Genomic DNA, 13,220 nt, shown 5'->3' on the forward strand with positions numbered 1-13,220 from the left:
TAGGGCATCACTCATGGGACAGACAGAATTAAGTTTACCATGAACTCCAGATGGACTTGACTAAGTACTTTTCTACTTCTTATGAGTTTGCTCATAAATGGATTTATCGGTGCTAACTCCTTAACATCTGTCACTTACAGACACCCCAGACCAACCAGAGCAGCTCTCATCCCAGGAATGAGGAACAGTCAAAACCAAATGACCAGATGCTTCATCTGTGAGTCTTCAAAGAGAGCTTTCCAAGACAAGGAGGGAAGTTGTAAAAACCAAAGTGGACTCATGCTGGGCACAATGGTTGCATGCTTGTAAACCCAACACTTGGGAGGCCAAAGCAGAAGAACGTTGAGCTTGAGGCCAGCCTGAGATATGCACTAAGACCTAAAACCAACAACAAAAATAGGTGCTTTCAAGCTAGCCCTTCCAAAGCAACTAGAGCTGAGTAGGTAAGGAGAAAGGTTTCTTATGGTGACTATGGTGACCTAGAAAGAACTGAGTATCTCCTTAACCTTGGCTCCTATTTGTATCCCATTTAGAGCATATATTTTAGGTGCTGACATAATCTGAGAATGTTCACATCAAGTCTAGCATATCAGCCCCAAGCCCTCAAACTTCAGATCAAAAACCATAGAAGTGGGCATTGCTACCCTCTGGAGAGAGGAAGTATCTAATCTGCCAAAGACTCTAGTTTTCAGGGTTGGGGATTTAGCTCAGTGGTAGGGCACTTGCCTAGCAAGCGCAAGGCCCTGGGTTTGGTCCCCAGCTCCGAAAAAAAGAAAGGAAAAAAAAAAGACTCTAGTTTTCACAGTATGTTCTAAAAATTGTTTATATCTGGCAAGAAGTTAAGATAATTCATAAAAGCATCTCTGATATAAACAAGAGAGAGGGTTTCTTCAGTTTTGATCTTCTCTTGCCTCTTGCCTCCTAAGCCTGACAAGACTCAAGAAATCCTCCCAGAGTTTCCTGTTCTCTATTCTTTTAATAGTAATGTTTTGGTTTTGCATACAGTGTGCTCCAACATGCAAAATAGGTGTTAGATAATTACTTTGCTAGGAAGAAGTTATGCTAACAGCCAAAAAGATTCATGGCAGTGGGATGCTGTCATCCATGTAAAACTGATCATAGGATTGAAGAGTTAACGCTAACCATGGGGAATGGTAGATAAAGATACCTTTCTACTCCATGCTATAGGAAGACTTTGTACTTTATTGTAGAAAGGAATCTCCTCTCACATGCTGTCTTAGTTAGGATTTCTATCGCTGTGACAAAACACCATGACCAAAAAGCAATTTGGGGGAGGAAAGGGTTTGTTTGGCTTACACTTCCAGATTGCTGTTCATCACCAAAGGAAGTCAGGACAGGAACGCAAACAGAGTAGGAACCTGGAGGCAGGAGCTGATGCAGAGGCTATGAAGGAGGGCTGCTTACTGGCTTGCTCCCCATGACTGGCTCAGCCTGCTTTCTTATAGAACCCAGGACCGCAAGCCCAGGGATGACACCACCCACAGTGGGCTAAGCCCTCCTGCGTTGATCACTAATTGAGAAAATGCCTTACAGTTGGATCTCATGGAGGCATTTCCTCAACTGAGGCTGCTTCTTCTATGATGACTCCAGCTTATGTCAAGTTGACACAAAACCAGCCAGTATAAATTATTAATATTTTAATATTATGTACTGTTAGTGGCTTGGTTTTTCTTAGTTAACTCCAGTCTTGGGGAGCATGGGGTGCTACTAACAGACTAATACTAAACTCAGTATTCCAAGAAATTTTTAAGACCAAATATCCAGAGAATAAATAAAGAGTGCAATTGATGATAATGAGAAAACACATATTTTACAGGTTTTAGAAACGTGGCTAGCTAGCTACCTGACCAGAGTGGCAAGACTGAGCTCCACAGTCATTTAGTGCCTTTATCTTCATCCCTATAAATCCTACTTCATGAAAGAGTGTAAAATGTTTGCATTCTAGCAAGTTAACCCAATGCCTTCTCAGATTGCCAGCTCTCTAGTGCAATTTAAAGACTTAACTTGTATCTTCCTACGAGTGCTTGTGGTGATGGGTACCATGAGCTCTGATATTCTGGTAATAATTCCAAAGAAATCGTGGTCCCAGTACACGGAGTGACCATACAGCACCAGGAGACAACACTGTAAGGAATTCAATAGCAGCCTCAGCTACATTATGGGTTTGAAGCCAATCTGGATTCCAAGAGACATTGTATTTTTTTTTAAGTAGGGTAATGAACACCCAAATTAATAAAATTAGAAATGAGTAGTATATCTTAGTCACTGTTCTGTTGCTAAGAAGACACACAATGACCAAAGCAACTCTTATAAAAGAAAGCACTTCATTGGGGACTTGCTTGGTTTCAGAGCTTTAGGCCATTCTCACCAAGGCAGTATGACAGCACAGGGGAAATCACTCAGCGTTACATGGGGGGGGGGGGACTGCTAGGCCTGGCATGGGCTTTTTGAGACGTCAAAACCCACCCCCAAGTGACACACTTCCTCCAACAAGGCCATACTTCCTAATCCATTTCTTTTTAATTAATTTATTCATTATAATGTCACAATATCAGTCCCTCCTCCTGCCATTCCCCCCTTATACATCTCCTCCCCCAACTCCCCCATTACCTTGCTCTCTGAGAAGAAGAAGCCTCCTTCCCTGTATATGACCCCACCCCCAAACCCCCTCTACCCTCAGGACTACTTGCATCCTCTCCCACAGAGGCCAGCCAAGGCAGCCCAGTTAGGGGAATGGGATCCAAAGGCAGGCAACAGGTTCAGGCACAGCTCCTGCTCCAGTTGTTGGGGAATCCATATGAAGACCAAGCTGCTCATCGGCTATATATTCTCAGAAGGCCTAGGCTCAGCCCAGGTTCTCTCGTTGTTGGTTCAGTCTCTGTGAATCTCCAAGAGTCCAGATTAATTGACCCTTTGACCTTCCTGTGGAGTCCCTATCCTCTTCAGGTCCCTCAATCCTTGCCCCAATCTTTTCACAAGACTCCCCAAGCTCCATCTAATGTTTGGCTAGGGGTCTCTGCGTGTGTTTCAGTCAGCTGCTGGGTGGAGCCTCTCCGAAGACAGTTATGCTAGGTTTCTGTCTGCAAGCGTAACAGTATCATCAATAGTGTCAAGGATTGGTTCTTACCCATGGGGTAGGTCTCAAATTGGGCCAGTCCCTGGTTGGGCGTTCCTTCAATCTCTACTCCATCTTTGTCCCTGGACATTTTGTCGGCAGGACACATTTTGGATGGAAGGTTTTGAAGGTGAGTTGCTGTCTTTATCTCTCTACTAGGAGTCCTACCTGGCTGCAAGGGGTGGCTACCTCAGGCTTTGTACCATCCACTTCTAGGAATCTCAGCAAGAATGAGCCCCATAGAATCCCTGGGGCCTGTCCTTCCCCAACCCCATCCCAGGCCTCTGGTACTTCCTACATTTGCAACTCCCACCTGCCACCAACAACCTCCCAAAGACCACAGATTTAAATTCCCTCTTCCCTCCTCTCCCTACACCTGATCCCCTCTGCCCTGATCCCCTCCCCCACCTTCTCTCCCACCCAGCTCCGTCCCTCCATCTACCTCCTATATTTATTTTATTTTCCCTTCTGAGAAATTCAGTCATCCTCCCTTGGGCCATCCTTTTTATTTGGCTTCTTTAGGTCTTTGGATTATGACATGGTTATATATGTCCTTTAGGGTTTGGGTTACTTCACCCATGATGATATTTTCTAGTCCCATCCATCTGTCCATAAAATTCGTGATGTCCTTGTTTTTAATAGTTGAGTAGTATTCCATTATGTAAATAAACGACATTTTCTTTATCCATTATTCAGTTAAGGGACATCTGGGTTGTTTCCAGTTTCTAGCTATTACAAATAAAACAATGAGTGTTGAGGTTGATTGCTATGTACTGTAATGTTAAACTCTATACTTGCAGGTCTAGGCCTACAAGTGACTTCTTATGTTTACAAGCTTTTACTGTGTAAATCTTTTTTTTCACTTAAAACTATTGTTTAAATAAAAATTGGCTACAGCTAATTACTGAAGAGATTAGAAGTAGGTGGGTTAGGAGTGACCTGGTTGGAGGAGGAGCAACTGGGGGAAAAGAGGAAGAAGGAGAAGGAGGAGGAAGCCACCATAAGGGTAGAGGAACCGCAAATCCCGTGAGGGAGCGAGCTTAACACCCAGAAGTGCGGACCATCCTAAGACCACAGGACAGACTGCCACTTCTGCCCACCTTTGCCCACATCCCTGGCCCAAGAGGAAACTGCATAGTGCCTCTGGACACAGGAATATAGGAGCAGTCAGTGGCAGGTACTTGCGGTTCTGGTCTGTGCCCTGAACTGAACTGAACCGGTCAAACAGCTCCCTACACCCAAATCCTGTGGGAGAGAGACCTGGACCCTCAGAAGGGCAGACATTCCTGAGAAATCAGAGGAAACTACCCTCTGCTCACACTCCCAACCCAAGAGGGAACCACTTAGTGCCAGCTGTGCCCCCTGGGCACAGGGACCTAAGAGCAGTCAGAGGCAGGACCCTTTCAACTCGTGCCTCGTCTAAGAGCTGGAAGCCAGTCACCTGGAGCACCTACACATGTGAGAGCAGAGCACCTGTTCCCAGAAACAGCTGAATGAAAACAGGAAAACAAGTCTACAAGAGTGCAGACACACAGGCCTACAGGAAGGTCAAGCCATTGTCAGAAACAGCAAGACAAGCTAGCACCAGAGGCAACCTCCTGATGGTGAGAGGCAAGTACAGGAACCTAAGCAACAGAAACCAAGACTACTTGGCATCATCAGAGCCCAGTTCTCCACCAAACCAAATACTGGATATCAAAACACATGGAAAAGCAAGATTTAGATTGAAAATCACCAATGATGATGATGATGATGGTGGTGATGATGATGAAGAAGATGATGATGATGGAGGAGGAGGAGGAAGACTTTAAGATGGACATAAATAATGCCCATAAAGAAATACAGGGCAACACAAGTAAAGAAGAAAAATCCCTTAAAGAGGAAACACAAAAATCCCTTAAAGAATTACAGGAAAACACAAGCAAGCAGGGGAAGGAATTGAACAAAACCTTCCAGGATTTAAAAATAAAAATAGAAACAATAAAGAAAGAACAAAGTGAGAAAACCCTGGAGATAGAAAACCTAGGGAAGAGATCAGGAGTCATAGATGCAAGCATAACCAACAGAATAAAAGAGATAGAAGAGAGAATCTCAGGGGCAGAAAATACTACATTGACACAACCATCAAAGAAAATATAAAACACAGAAAGCTCCTAGCCCTGAACATCCAGGAAATCCAGGACACAATGAGAAGATCGAACCAAAGGGTAGAAGAGAATGAAGACTCCCAACTTAAAGGACCAGTAAATATCTTCAACAAAATCATAGAAGAAAACTTCCCTAACCTAAAGAAAGAAATGCCCATACAAGAAGCCTACAGAACTGTAAATAGATTATACCAGAAGAGAAATTCCTCCCGTCACATAATAGTCAAAACACCAAATGTACAAAATAAAGAAAGAATATTAAAAGCAGTAAGGGAAAAAGGTCAAGTGACATATAAAAGCAGACATATAATAATTACACCAGACTACACACCAGAGACTATGAAAGCCAGAAGATTCTGGACAGATGCAATACAGACCCTAAGAGAACACAAATGCCAGCCCAGGTTACTGTATCCTGCAAAACTCTCAATTAACATAGATGGAGAAAAGAAGATATTATATGACAAAACCAAATTTACACAATACTTTTCTACAAATCAAGCCCTACAAATGATAATAAATGGAAAACTCCAACACAAGGAGGGAAACTACCCCACTGAAAAAGCTAGAAAGTAATCTCCTTGCAATGAAACAAAAAGAAGAGAGACACACAAACATAATTCCACCTCTAACATCAAAAATAACAGGAAGTGACAATCACTATTCCTTAATATCTCTCAACATCAAAGGACTCAATTCCCCCAATAAAAAGGCATAGATTAACAAACTAGATACATAAAGAAGACCCAGAATATCACCACATAGAGGAAACACACTTCAGACACAAAGATAGACACTACATCAGAGTAAAAGGCTGGAAAACAACTTTCCAAGCATATGGTCCAAAGAAACAAGCTGGAATAGACATTCTAATATTGAATAAAATTGACTGTGAAACAAAAAGTCATCAAAAAAAGATAAGAAAGGACACTTCCTGTTCATCAAAGGAAAAATCCACCAAGATGAACTTTCAATCCTAAATATATATGCTTCAAATAAAAGGGCACCTACATTCATAAAAAAAAAATTTACTAAAGCTCAAATCACACATTGCCACTCACGAAATAATAGTAGAAGCTTTCAACACCTCACGCTCACCAAATGGACAGATTATGGAAACAGAAATTTAACAGAGACATAGAAAAATAAACAGAAGTTATGGACCAAATGGATTTAACAGATATTTATAGAACATTCCATCCTAAAACAAAAGAATATACCTTCTTCACAGCACTTCACGGTACCTTCTCCAAAATTGGCCATATAATTGGTCACAAAATAGGCCTCAACAGATACATGAAGATGGAAATAATCCCATGCAACCTATCAGATCACCACCAACTAAGGCTGGTCTTCAATAACAACAATAACAACAGAAGGCCCACATATACATGGAAATTGAACAATGCTCAACTCAATGACAACTTGGTCAAGGAAGAAAGAAAAGAAAGAAAAAAGAAAGAAAGAAAGAAAGGAAGGAAGAAGGAAGGAAGGAAGGAAGGAAGGAAGGAAGGAAGGAAAAGAAATTAAAGACTTCTTAGAATTTAATGAAAAATGAAGATACCCAAACTTATGGGACACAATGAAAGCAGTACTAAAAGGAAAACTCATAGCTTTGAGTGCCTGCAAAAAGAAACAGGAGAGAGCATATATCAGCAGTTTGATAGCACACCTAAAAGCTCTAGAACATAAAGAAACAAATACTCACAAGAAAAGTAGAAGGCAGGAAATAATCAATCTCAAGGCTGAAATCAACCAAGTAGAAACAAAATGGACCATGCAAAGAATAAACAAAACCAGGAGCTGGATTTTTGAGAAAATCACCAAGATAAGTAAACTCTCAGCCAGACTAATCAGACAGCACAGAGAGTGTATCAAAATTAACAAAATCAGAAATGAAAAGAGAGAGAGAACAACAGAATCTGAAGAAATTCAAAAAATCATCAGATCCTAATACAAAACTGGAAAATCTGGAGGAAATGAACAATTTTCTAGACAAATACCAGGTACCAAAGTTAAATCAAGAACAAATAAACCATCTAAACAATTCCATAACTCATAAAGAAATAGAAGAAGACATTAAAAGTCTCCCAATCAAAAAGAGCCCAGGACCAGATGGATTAACTTCAGAATTCTATCAGAACTTCATAGAAGACCTCAAACCAATACTGTCCAAACTATTCCACAAAATAGAAACAGAGGGAGCACTACCAAATTCCTTCTATGAAGCCACAATTACTCTTATAGCTAAATGACACAAGGATCCAACAAAGAAAGAGAACTTCAGACCAATTTCCCTTATGAATATTGACCCAAAAATACTCAATAAAATTCTTGCAAACCAAATCCAAGAACACACCAAAACAATCATCCATGATGATCAAATAGGCTTCATCCCAGGGATACAGGGATGGTTCAATATATAGAAATCCATCAACGTAATCCACTACATAAACAAACTCAAAGATAAAAACCACATGATCAACTGCACCCAAACCCCTTGGGAGAGAAAACTCACTGCCCAGACAGGTGGGCACTCCTGAGACTGTAGAGCAGAAGAGACCACCAATACTGCCCACCCCACCCACATCCGTGGCCCAAGAGGAAACTGTATAGGGCCTCTGGGTACCGGAAAATAGGGGCACTCAAGCAGCAGGTCCCCCGCAGTCCAGACACCGTCCGGACCTGAAGGGACCCAGTCAACAGTTCTCTGCACCCAAATCCCATGGGAGGGAGAGCTAAACCTTCAGAGGTGCAGACATGCCTGGGAAGCCAGAAGAGACTACACTCTGCCCACATTTCTGACTCCAGAGAAAAACACCTAACACCATCGGGGACCCCTGTGCACAGGGATTCTGGGAAAAGGAGGCACAGGCCCTCCTGGTTGCCGGCCTCATGGAGAGCTCAAAAGCAGTCCCCCATGAGCAACTTGAGCCCCGGGAGCACAGGTAAGACCAACTTTTCTTCTCCAAGCGACCTGCCTGGTGAACTCAGGACACAGGACCACAAGAACAGCTGAAGAACAGTAGACAGGAAAGACTACACGCCCGAAAGCAGAACACTCTGTTCCCATAACTGGCTGAAAGAAAACAAGAAAACAGGTCTACAGCACTCCTGACACACAGGCTTATAGGACAGTCTAGCCACTGTCAGAAATAACAGAACAAAGTAACACTAGAGATAATCTGATGGCGAGAGGCAAGCACAGGAACCCAAGCAACAGAAACCAAGACTACATGGCATCATCAGAGCCCAATTCTCCCACCAAAACAAACATTGAATATCCAAACACACCAGAAAAGCAAGATCTAGATTTAAAATACATTTGATCATGATGCTGGAGGACTTCAAGAAAGACATGAAGAACTCCCTTAGAGAAACGCAGGAAAACATAAATAAACAAGTAGAAGCCTATAGAGAGGAATCACAAAAATCCCTGAAAGAATACCAGGAAAACACAATCAAACAGGTGAAGGAATTAAAAATGGAAATAGAAGCAATCAAGAAAGGACACAGGGAAACAACCCTGGATATAGAAAACCAGAGGAAGAGACAAGGAGCCATATATACAAGCATCACAAAAAGAATACAAGAGATAAAAGAGAGAATCTCAGGAGCAGAAGATTCTATAGAAATAATCGACACAACAGTCATGTAAAATGGAAAAAGCTACTGGTCCAAAACATACAGGAAATCCAAGACTCAATGAGAAGATCAAACCTAAGGATAATAAGTATATAAGAGAGCTCAAAGGACCCAGCTCAAAGGACCAGTAAATATCTTCAACAAAATCATAGAAGAAAACTTCCCTAACCTAAAGAAAGAGATACCCATAAACATACAAGAAGCCTACAGAACTCCAAATAGATTGGACCAGAAAAGAAAATCCTCCCATCACCAAATAGTCAAAATACCAAATGCAAAAATAAAGAAAAGAATATTAAAAGCAGTAAGGGAAAAAGGTCAAGTAACATATAAAAAGGCAGACCTATCAGAATCACACCAGACTTTTCACCAGAGACTATGAAAGCCAGAAGATCCTGGACAGATGTCATACAGACCCTAAGAGAACACAAATGCCAGCCCAGGTTACTGTATCCTGCAAAACTCTCAATTAACATAGATGGAGAAACCAAGATATTCCATGACAAAACCAAATTTACACAATATCTTTCTACAAATCCAGCACTACAAAGGATAATAAATGGTAAAGCCCAACATAAGGAGGCAAGCTATACCCTAGAAAAAAGCAGGAAAATAATCATCTTGGCAACAAAACAAAGAAAAGAAAAGCACACAAACATAACCTCATATACAAATATGAATATAACAGGCAAAAATAATCATTATTCCTTAATATCTCTCAACATCAATGGTCTCAACTCCCCCAATAAAAAGACATAGATTAACAAACTGGATACACAATGAGGATCCTGCATTCTGCTGCCTACAGGAAACATGCCTCAGAGACAAAGACAGACACTACCTCAGAGTAAAAAGCTGGAAAACAACTTTCCAAAAATGGTCTGAAGAAGCAAGCTGGGGTAGCCATTCTAATATCAAATAAAATCGATTTTCAACGAAAAGTCATCAAAAAAGATAAGGAAGGACACTTCATGTTCATCAAAGGAAAAATCAACCAAGATGAACTCTCAATCCTAAATATCTAGCCCCAAATACAAGGGCACCTACATACATAAAAGAAACCTTACTAAAGCTCAAAGCACACATTGCACCCCACACAATAATAGTAGGAGATTTCAACACCCCACTCTCATCAATGGACAGATAATGGAAACAGAAATTAAACAGAGACACAGACAGACTAAGAAGTCATGAACCAAATGGACTTAACAGATATTTATAGAACATTCTGAGTGCCTGCAGAAAGAAACAGGAGAGAGCATATATCAGCAGCTTGACAGCACACCTAAAAGCTCTAGAATAAAAAGAAGCAAATACACCCAGGAGGAGTAGAAGGCAGGAAATAATCAAACTCAGAGCTGAAATCAACCAAGTAGAAACAAAAAGGACCATAGAAAGAATCAACAGAACCAAAAGTTGGTCCTTTGAGAAAATCAACAAGATAGATAAACCCTTAGCCAAGCTGACGAGAGGACACAGAGTGTACAAATTAACAAAATCAGAAATGAAAAGGGAGACATAACTACAGAATCAGAGGAAATTCAAAAAATCATCAGATCCTACTACAAAAGCCTATATTTAACAAAACTTGAAAATCTGCAGGAAATGGACAATTTCCTAGACAGATACCAGGTACTGAAATTAAACCAGGAACAGATAAACCACTTAAACAACCCCATAATTCCTAACAAAATAGAAGGAGTCATTAAAGGTCTCCCAATCAAAAAGAGACCAGGTCCAGATGGGTTCAGTGCAGAATTCTATCAGACCTTCATAGAAGACCTCATACTACTACTATCCAAACTATTCCACAAAATTGAAACAGATGGAGCACTACCAAATTCCTTCTATGAAGCCACAATTATTCTTATACCTAAACCACACAAAGACCCAACAAAGAAAGAGAACTTCAGACCAATTTCCCTTATGAATATCGACGCAAAAATACTCAATAAAATTCTGGCAAACCGAATCCAAGAGCACATCAAAACAATCATCCACCATGATCAAGTAGGCTTCATCCCAGGCATGCAGGGATGGTTTAATATACAGAAAACCATCAATGTGATCCATTATATAAACAAAATGAAAGAACAAAACCACATGATCATTTCATTAGAAGCTGAGGAAGCATTTGACAAAATTCAACACCCCTTCATTATAAAAGACCTGGAAAGAATAGGAATTCAAGGCCCATACCTAAACATAGTAAAAGCCCTATACAGCAAACCAGTAGCTAACATTAAACTAAATGGAGAGAAACTTGAAGCAATCCCACTAAAATCAGGGACTAGACAAGGCTGCCCACTCTCTCCCTACTTATTCAATATAGTTCTTGAAGTTCTAGCCAGAACAATCAGACAACAAAAGGAGATCAAGGGGATACAGATTGGAAAAGAAGAAGTCAAAATATCACTATTTGCAGGTGATATGATAGTATATTTAAGTGACTCCAAAAGTTCCACCACCGAACTACTAAACCTGACAAACACTTTCAGCAAAGTGGCTGGGTATAAAATTAACTCAAATACCCTTCACAAAACTCACAAATAATATAAAATACCTCAGTGTGACTGTAATCAAGCAAGTGAAAGATCTGTATGACAAGAACTTCAAGTCACTGAAGAAAGAAACTGAAGAAGACCTCAGAAGATGGAAAGATCTCCCATGCTCATGGATTGGCAGGATTAACATAGTAAAAATGGCCATTTTACCAAAAGCCATCTACAGATTCAATGCAAACTTCATAAAACTGCCAAACCAAATCTTCAAAGAGTTAAACAGAACAAATTGAAAATTCATCCGGAATAACAAAAAACCCAGGATAGCTAAAACTATCCTCAACAATAAAAGGACTTCAGGGGGAATCACTATCCCTGAACTCAAGCAGTATTACAGAGCAATAGTGATAAAAAAAAAAAACTGCATGGTATTGGTACAGAGACAGACACATAGACCAATGGAACAGAATTGAAGACCCAGAAATGAACGCACACACCTATGGGCACTTGATTTTTGACAAAGGAGCCAAAACCATCCAGTGGAAAAAAGACAGCATTTTCAGCAAATGGTGCTGGTTCAACTGGAGGTCAGCATGTAGAAGAATGCAGATCGATCCATGCTTATCACCCTGTACAAAGCTTAAGTCCAAGTGGATCAAGGACCTCCACATCAAACCAGATACACTCAAACTAATAGAAGAAAAAGTGGGGAAGAATGTCGAACACATGGGCACTGGAGAAAATTTCCTGAACAAAACACCAGCGGCTTATGCTCTAAGATCAAGAATCAACAAATGGGAATCTCATAAAACTGCAAAGCTTCTGTAAGGCAAAGGACACTGTTGTTAGGACAAAATGACAACCAACAGATTGGAAAAAGATCTTTACCAATCCTACAACAGATAGAGGCCTTATATCCAAAATATAGAAAGAACTCAAGAAGTTAGATCGCAGGGAGACAAATAACCCTATTAAAAAATGGGGTTCCGAGCTAAACAAACAATTCACAGCTGAGGAATGTCGAATGGCTGAGAAACACCTAAGGAAATGTTCAACATCTTTAGTCATAAGGGAAATGCAAATCAAAACAACCCTGAGATTTCACCTCACACCAGTGAGAATGGCTAAGATCAAAAACTCAGGTGACAGCAGTTGCTGGCCAGGATGTGGAGAAAGAGGAACACTCCTCCATTGTTGGTGGGATTGCAGACTGGTACAACCATTCTGGAAATCAGTCTGGAGGTTCCTCAGAAAATTGGACATTGAACTACCTAAGGACCCAGCTATACCTCTCTTGGGCATATACCCAAAAGATGCCCTAACATATAAAAAAAGACACGTGCTCCACTATGTTCATAGCAGCCTTATTTATAATAGCCAGAAGCTGGAAAGAACCCAGATGCCTTCAACAAAGGAATGGATACAGAAAATGTGGTACATCTACACAATGGAATATTACTCAGCTATCAAAACAATGACTTTATGAAATTCATAGGCAAATGGATAGAACTGGAAAATATCATCCTAAGTAAGGTAACCCAATCACAGAAAAACACGCATGGTATGCACTCATTGATAAGTGGCTATTAGCTCAAATGCTCGAATTACCCTAGATGCACAGAACACATGAAACTCAAGAAGGATGACCAAAATGTGAATACTTCACTCCTTCTTTAAAAGGGGAACAAGAATACCCTTGGGAGGGAATAGGTAGGCAAAGTTTAGAACAGAGGCAGAAGGAACACCCATTCAGAGCCTGCCCCACATATGGCCCACACATATACAGCCACC

Source organism: Rattus rattus, chromosome 2 (genome assembly GCF_011064425.1).
Source record: "Rattus rattus isolate New Zealand chromosome 2, Rrattus_CSIRO_v1, whole genome shotgun sequence".
NCBI lineage: Eukaryota > Metazoa > Chordata > Mammalia > Rodentia > Muridae > Rattus > Rattus rattus.